At 43.8% G+C, this 7,424-nt stretch overlaps 1 long non-coding RNA gene across 1 annotated transcript; it reads left to right on the top strand.

Annotated features, from left to right (window-relative positions):
* Positions 1-1,847: 1,847 nt before the first annotated feature.
* LOC148638731 (uncharacterized) lies at positions 1,848-5,875 on the top strand. Its single transcript, XR_015930974.1, has 2 exons — positions 1,848-2,761; positions 3,594-5,875. It is a non-coding gene; the product is annotated as an uncharacterized LOC148638731 (long non-coding RNA).
* The last annotated feature ends 1,549 nt before the right edge of the window (positions 5,876-7,424 follow it).

Genomic DNA, 7,424 nt, shown 5'->3' with positions numbered 1-7,424 from the left:
GCAGTGAGGCATCTTTAAAATCAAGCTTTCAAGAACATAGAACTGCCTATTATTTTTGGTGAAATAGCCACGCAGTTTGGAATTGCCAGTTGTGTTTGACGTCTCAGGTTGCACCATCGAACCCCTGCACCCATATGGGGTGAATGAGGAAGTGTGGACTCCTTTGACCCGCCCACCCAAACTGCCATTTGTATTTTGACTCTGCACAGGCAGGGACTGCAAAGAGCTAACGGTTCAGAGCCAGTCTGATGAGGTACCACAAGCCTGTAGGCTTCTGGGAAGGTGCAGTGGTCGCTGTTTTGGTGTGATCCCCGACCAGGCTCAGTGAGCCAGTGGCATGACCCCAGCTCGAACCCGTGACACCTGGATCACAGCGCTCCAAGTGTGATCAGGTGAGCGCCTTTACCCGTTAACCTAGGAACGACCTTCTTAAAAATGTCTGTCATAACACGAGGAAATCTGGAAAATCCAGACAGAGAGTTCAGAGGGCTGTCATGAGGGAACTATAACTGAAAAAAGCAAACTTCATCGCTGTCCCTGACCAGCCGAGGGAAGGGCTGGATGGCTGAGTTTATAGGGACTGCATTCTTCCCTTGCTTGCAAAGAAGAAGGGAAAGACTTTCTCTTGCCCCTCCTGGTAGGAATGTGCGTAAGAACGACTTGAGCCACGACGCAGTAAGTTTTCCTTGTACTGCGTCCAGACTGAGCTGACGGAGTCTGGAGGCCAACATGATTCATTCTTTCCATGTCGAGACGCTGCTTTTTCCTCGGAGAGGCGGGCAGGCGCGGCCCCCCTGAAAAGGCTAACGTTCAGGCCGAGCAGCTCCAGCCTCCTCGTCTTCCTTTCCGTAGCCCAGGCGACCAGAGCTTTCCCTGGCCTCTTCACCTGAGAGCGTGAAGTTGTGTGTGAGACAGGCTTGCTTGTGAATTGTAAAACTGTGTACTTATTTGCCCCTCCTAGCTTGGTGAACACTTGCTCATCCTACAGAGGCATGTAAAGAGTCCCAGCTGTACAGATGAATTGCCATTTCTAGGATGATTGAGATTATATTTTTTGCTCTCTGCTACTCTGATGAATGGCTAGAATTTTAAAACTGTTCCTTAATGGAAATAAATGACCATATACTGTACATCACTCATCGCCTCTTCAGGTACAGTAAATTTAATGCATTTTCTTAATTTCCAAGATCTTTTAACAATAGTGTAGTTCTTTTTTATGAAATACCAAAAAATAAAGTGCCATCTCAAATCATTCAATTCACTTTTAACAGTCCGCTTTTTTTTTTGCTCTGGCTATTTTCAAGTTAAATTGTGAGTCAGTGGACAGTTTTTTTGCCCTACTTCCCTCTGCCTCCACTTGGCTGACATAACATCTTTGCTATGCTTGGTAATTAAACAACGGTTTTCAGCTACGAGAAGGCATTGTGCATTCAAACGTATGTCATTTTAGAAGCAACTGTGAAATTCTGTCATGTACCAAAGTGCAGGATGGCCAGTGCCTAAAAGGTCATGAATTGAATTTGTTGGGGTTCATATCTGAGTACGAATCTGGTGCAATTCTTCCATTAAAACTACTGATTTTAAATTCCATGCATTTAATGGCGATTCATTCTTCCCAACTTGATTCAACTGAATTTTTCAGTTAATAACTAGGTTCCTTCTTGTTTGTTAGGACATGTACAGCCATTCTGAAGAGGATTATACATTCTAAACATATATCTGGATGGCCACTGTAATACCGTTTAACAACACTCTCTTCCGTAGGTTAAAATCGAGCCACGCTATAGCTGTATCTGTGTCTTCCTGCTGGATGCAGGAATATAAACATATAAAACATCACCTGTAACCATCTGAAAAAACTGCCTGATGTGTATCTCGAGCAGAGGAGCAGCTGCACCTCACAGACAGCCTGTTATTGCTTGTACTGCCTTCAGGCTATTAAAATTAATACATTTCAAAGGCCTTTGAAGAAACTAGGAATTATACTGACGCGTGTGCTAGGTGGAGTGTCTTTTTTTTTCTCTGGGGAAGAATGCACCATACAAGCTACGTGCCGGAGTGGTATACAGGATTTAGGTCTCGTTGTTTTGCGGATAATTTTGGACAGTGGACCAGGTTTATTTCCTTGAGCGTGTTGTAAACTGAGACTTTCTCGCGGAGGATGCAGGATGATTTATAGTCTGGAAAGCGAGGTAGAGCTCTTTCCACGTGGCGTTTCCCAGCAGTAAGCAGTCCCTGTCACTGCCTTCTCTTTGGTTTTGTAGCTCGGAAAGCAGGGCTGCTTTGTTTTCCTTTATTTTTCAGTGTCGGTGACTTGGCAGCAAATTACACCGACAATTAACCGTCAGCAACAAAGTTTTCTTATTTTCCTCCAAAGCCCTGCGTTGTAATCTTTTGGTAATCAGTCCACAACAAGTATCTGAAAGAAGCCACGCATGGTTTCCTATGGAGTTTCTGGAATGCATTTTAACTTACAATTTACTCACGGGCTGTCATTTGATTTCCCCTATTCCTTGCATATTAATCATGAGCTGCCAGTGCTTGTTATCTCTTAAAACCTTTCGCAGGACGGACAATTGTCTACATTCAAAACGTAACTTTGACAAGCAAGTCAAAATATAAATACCGTCCTCCCCTGTTTGAATATGTCCCTTTGCAATCTTTGCATCTTATGTTTTTTTTTCCCCTATGGACTGGATTAGTGTTTTTCAACTCATTATGGAAGAAATCCTTTTCCATACCACATGAGGTGCACAAGCAGGTAAATGCGTCTTTTCCACCAGCAGCCTTGCCTGGTAGTGTCCTGGTGTTACAGATATCTGTGCGGGGTTTTACTAAACAGATCTTTATGGGACAATGAGTCCATAGCTGCTTTGTGCAGATATCAGTCTCTGAGCCTTTCACTAGAACTCAGGAAATGTAAGAGCCCATTAAAAAAGGCTACTGTGGTCGGCGTGACTAATAAACTGGAGTATTGGATCATCGAGTACAGATCCTGGGTCTCTCTGGTCCCCTGGGAGGTATGAGCTCTGATGCTATTTTCTAAAAATTCCATCCCCACACTCCTCTTGGACAGACACCATGCAAAGAAAAGTGTATTTTAAATGTTAGTAATGATAGTTTTGCATTGGCTTTACTGCAGTTAAGCAGTGTTTAAACTGTGCTCTGCTATGGTTTGTCGGATCTCTCTGGGCCCTTGCCATGATTGCACTGTGCTTTCTGCAGTTAGATCACAGTAAACGTTTGAAAGGGGAAGACAACACTGCGCTTGTTTCAGTGCATAATATACTTTCACATGCTTGAAAGTATACGGCTTCCGTTTCCAGTAAAACCTGTAAAACAAAGCCCAAAAGCAAATTTGTTCACATTTTATTGGTGGTTTACTGTCGGTCAAGCACTTAAATGAAAATATCCTTTGTACCAAGCCCTTACCCCTCATACATGAGATCCTTCACCAAAAAAAAGACACATTCAAAACAGAGTAATTGGAAAAGCTAAGCTGAACAGTGAGAAAATACTCACTCACCCCCCCCAAACAAAAATTTTGGATCAACCCCAAACCCCACGTCTTTCACTTTTTTTTTTTACTACAGCAAAAACGGAGACAGATACAGTGGAGAGAAATGAGGAACAAGTCCAGTTCCACAAAACCTCCAGATGGCTGGTAACTCAACCTGAGGCTCTGGAGTGAAGCCTGTAAATACTGCCGGAAAGACTGGTCCCTGTTCTGTTTCGAAAGGAGAAACAGGCATAGAGCCGCCTGTACTTTATTTGTACTAAATAATTCAACTCATCACCATTTTCGTCTTGCAAAGAAGAGACCATTTTGAAAGCTGGAAAGGGGATATTAGCATGACAATTTTACTGTGGCGTTATTGCAGTTAAACAGTGCATTAACCCTGCTATGGTTTGTCATACCTCTCTGGATCCCTGCCACGATTGCACTGTGCTTTCTGCAAGAAGGCCATGGTATGTGTGGATAAAGGGAAGACGACACTGTGACAGCTTCAGTGTGTCACATGTTTTTCAACCAGAATCAAATATATGCAGTAAAACTTGCCAGTACTGCTCCTGATTTGCTGGTTTTGCATATTCTTCGCGAGACTAATGGGTTAATGTTTTGGTTGTGGCAACATAGCTTCAGCACACCACCGATCAAGTTACACAGTAATACGAGAAGGAAAAATGACGAGCTCAGGAGGCATCATCTTTGTTAAAAACCACTGGGTTTCAGACAAAAGGAGGGGCTGGGTTAGGGGAGAGGGAATTTGGGAGGCTGTGGATTTTCAGTTTGCTGCACTCTAAATGTTTCTTTCTCATTTCCGAAACATGGGACGAAGACGGAAGGGAAAATTCACAGCTGTAACACTGTGCATCCCCTTCTTTTTCATAAACATCACTTACTTTATTCCCCATGGGGATGAAGAGAAAACAGAGAACATATTGGGGAAGGAAAGTTCTGTATAGTACTTTGCAAAACAAAATGTTTTATCGGAGCCTGTGTGCTCTTAGAGACCTGATCAATGTATAACAATGTTTTTTTTCTGCTATTCAGTGTTAACTTGGTTCTTTTAAATCTCATTCATTTTATCCCCAAGACAAAATGAACAGAACTGGTATTGGGGCGGGGTGTTGGTTATAAACGGACCAAAAGAAAAAGCAGCTCCTTTTGTATGAAGCTGCTGTATGGGAGACAGATCAGTAGTATATATGTGCCTTTTTTATAGCTGGGGAGCTTACCCTCTGTCCCCCTGCCACAAGAAGAAACAGGGAAGTTTCTCTCATAATAGAAGGTAGAAAAGTGATTTCAAATTCCACCTTTTCCGCAAAGCCCATCCAAGATTTGATTGCTCTGGCTGTCTGACTGAGTCTTCACTCTGTTGATGGGGAGTTCCCAGGCACAGGGTGGGGGCAGATGGCACCGGATGAGAAGCACACCTTCAGGCACAGCCCTTGCCCCACCACAGACGTGGGCAACGAGCCAGGCTTGGCACCGGCAGGCTGGAGAAGGGCCGCGTGCCCACAGCTGCTCTCCAGCTTTGTCTCCGAGACAGATCTTCCTCGAGGGCGGACGGGGGCCTTTGGAATCTTGCCTTTGAATGGGTGCCATACCTGAACCTGCAGGATGTCGAGGGAAGATCATCACCACGCGCTCAAGTAACAACAGATTTTACACTTGTTAGTCAACTTGAATTCCCTGCCAAGCAGATTTAAGTACAGAACCATGTCACGAACACCCATTGGGACTGGCAGTCGGCTCACTCTCATGCCAGCTTTGGGGAAGATGTGGACCACATTTTCTTGAAGCCCGAGGTCACTCAAGCCACAGACTTTCAGATCATTTCCCAGCTCTCACACTGTGAGTCCCACAAGGATAGCAGAAAGGTTACAAACAAGAGGAGACTATTTATTCCAGCCCATTTAGTAGTTAGTAGCTTAATGATCTAAGAATCTTCAGCTTCAGCAACGTGACGGGTTAGCTTGCTCCATACTCCTACAACCCTTTGGGTGAAAGGAGCCACCTTCTTTTCGGTTTTAAATGTACCTCCATGTCGTTTCTACTCGTGTCCTGTGGTTGGTGTTCCACTGCTCACTCTGTAGAGGTCCTCTGGGTTCACTCTGTCAGTGCCTTTGATGGGTTTGAATACATGTATATTGTCCCCTATTAAATTTCTCTGTCTGTTCAGTTCCTTCAGGCTGTCAGTGCAGGACCTTCTGACCAAGTTTTCTAAATGATGACTAAGTAGTGCATTGTTCAATTTAAACATAACATCCCTTGATTTACATTTTATGCTGTTTGTTGTGTTTATTGGTTCTATATGTTTTCTAGACATATAAATGACGGAATATGTCAAAATAAACACCTAACTCCCTTTCACAGAGTATATGAGTTCTCTTCAGTGTTGTACTCAGATTTCATGTTTTTGCTACCTGCATGTAGATTTCTGCACTTGTTGCATTAAACATCATCTGCCAGGTGATTTGTTCAGACTTGAATTTGATCTGAAACGTTTTGATTGCTCTCCTATAGTGTTTTCTAATTCTCCTATTTTGTTATTTCCACATACTTGACTATGATTATAGCTTTACAGTGTTTCTCATTGACAGCTCTGCTTGCAATTTCTCAGAGGTCATTGATGCATTTCAAGCTGCAGAAAACACAGATGATCTTGGAAGGACTAACTTTAATTACGACCTCCCGGTAACCTTTAACCCCAAGGTCAGCAGCCATCTTTCTTCTGTCAATGTGGCAGTGTCAGCCATCTTAAAGCCCTGTTAGGCTACTGGCAGCCATCTTTGATAAACACCTGTCCATCATACACAAGATTTCAACCTGGAGACCCACACAGGGTTTGGGAAGCATTCAAAATGAAACGAAAGAAAATGCCAAGGATGAGATTACACAGGAACAGAGAAAGAGTGAGTACTAATTAATTCCTTGTGCATATAACACATATACATAAATGTAACAGGAAAGATTGTTGAAGTAAAAAAAAATGAGTTAATCGTGTGGCCGTTGCTGTCATACGGTTCTGTTAGCCGAGTTAATCGATTCAGGAGTTTCCAGTGTTTTCAACAGAGGTGTGGCGATGGGTAAATTTAAACAGAAAAGTGCGGTCAGATTGTTTTACTTCAACAAGAAGAGTTCGTTTCAGGGTCATTCCAATGTGAGGTCAGGTGTTGTTGACCGCCAAGTTTATTTTTGGGCTAGCTCCTTCTTCCTGAGGTGGGACTGATTGAACCTGCAAGATTTAGAGGTGTTCTCCAAAGTTTACCTGTGTCAACCATATGTCAACTCTTTTAAGGTGCTGCCCCCGGAAGTTCATACAGTATGTGACCACATTGTCTTTTGCTCTGAAGCAGCAAATGACAAAGGAGTAGAACTGACTGTCAGTCACCCTCCCCACCCCTCAGTTTGTGCCGTTTTTCCTCCTTTTCACATGCTTCTCTCTTCTTTCATGTTGTAGAAGTATAAAAATCTGGAAGGAGAGAAATATCCCTCTAACCCAGAGCGATATCAAGACCGATGGGGAGGTCATTACCATTTTACACATCGGCCTTCTGTTCTTCCTCCCACTCCTGGTGTCTTGAGGAAGACAGGTGCCAGGCAGGCTTGAGGGTGCGGTCTGTGTGTACGACAGGGTACTTATCGTAGCCTGGCTGGGGTGGGATCCCAGGCAAATCTCTCAGCTCTGAAGGCTGAGGCACTTCAGCTATTCACCGGGCAAGCAGAGACAGGTAGATGAGACAAAAAAGGATCTCAGCTTAAAATAAGAGGGGGGCTAGAGAGTCAAAGAAACACTGCAGCTTGACAGGCAGGCCTGTCAGGGGAAGGGGGGATAAACAGCAAAGGTCAAAGAGGGGAGTCAGGGAAGGTCCACCTCAAACTAAAGAATCTACAGCCTCTTTGCAGTCTACTCACG

The sequence above is a fragment of the Lepisosteus platostomus genome, chromosome 28 (genome assembly GCF_059453375.1).
Source record: "Lepisosteus platostomus isolate fLepPlt1 chromosome 28, fLepPlt1.hap1, whole genome shotgun sequence".
NCBI lineage: Eukaryota > Metazoa > Chordata > Actinopteri > Semionotiformes > Lepisosteidae > Lepisosteus > Lepisosteus platostomus.
This window is presented reverse-complemented; position numbering and strand designations above follow the sequence as displayed.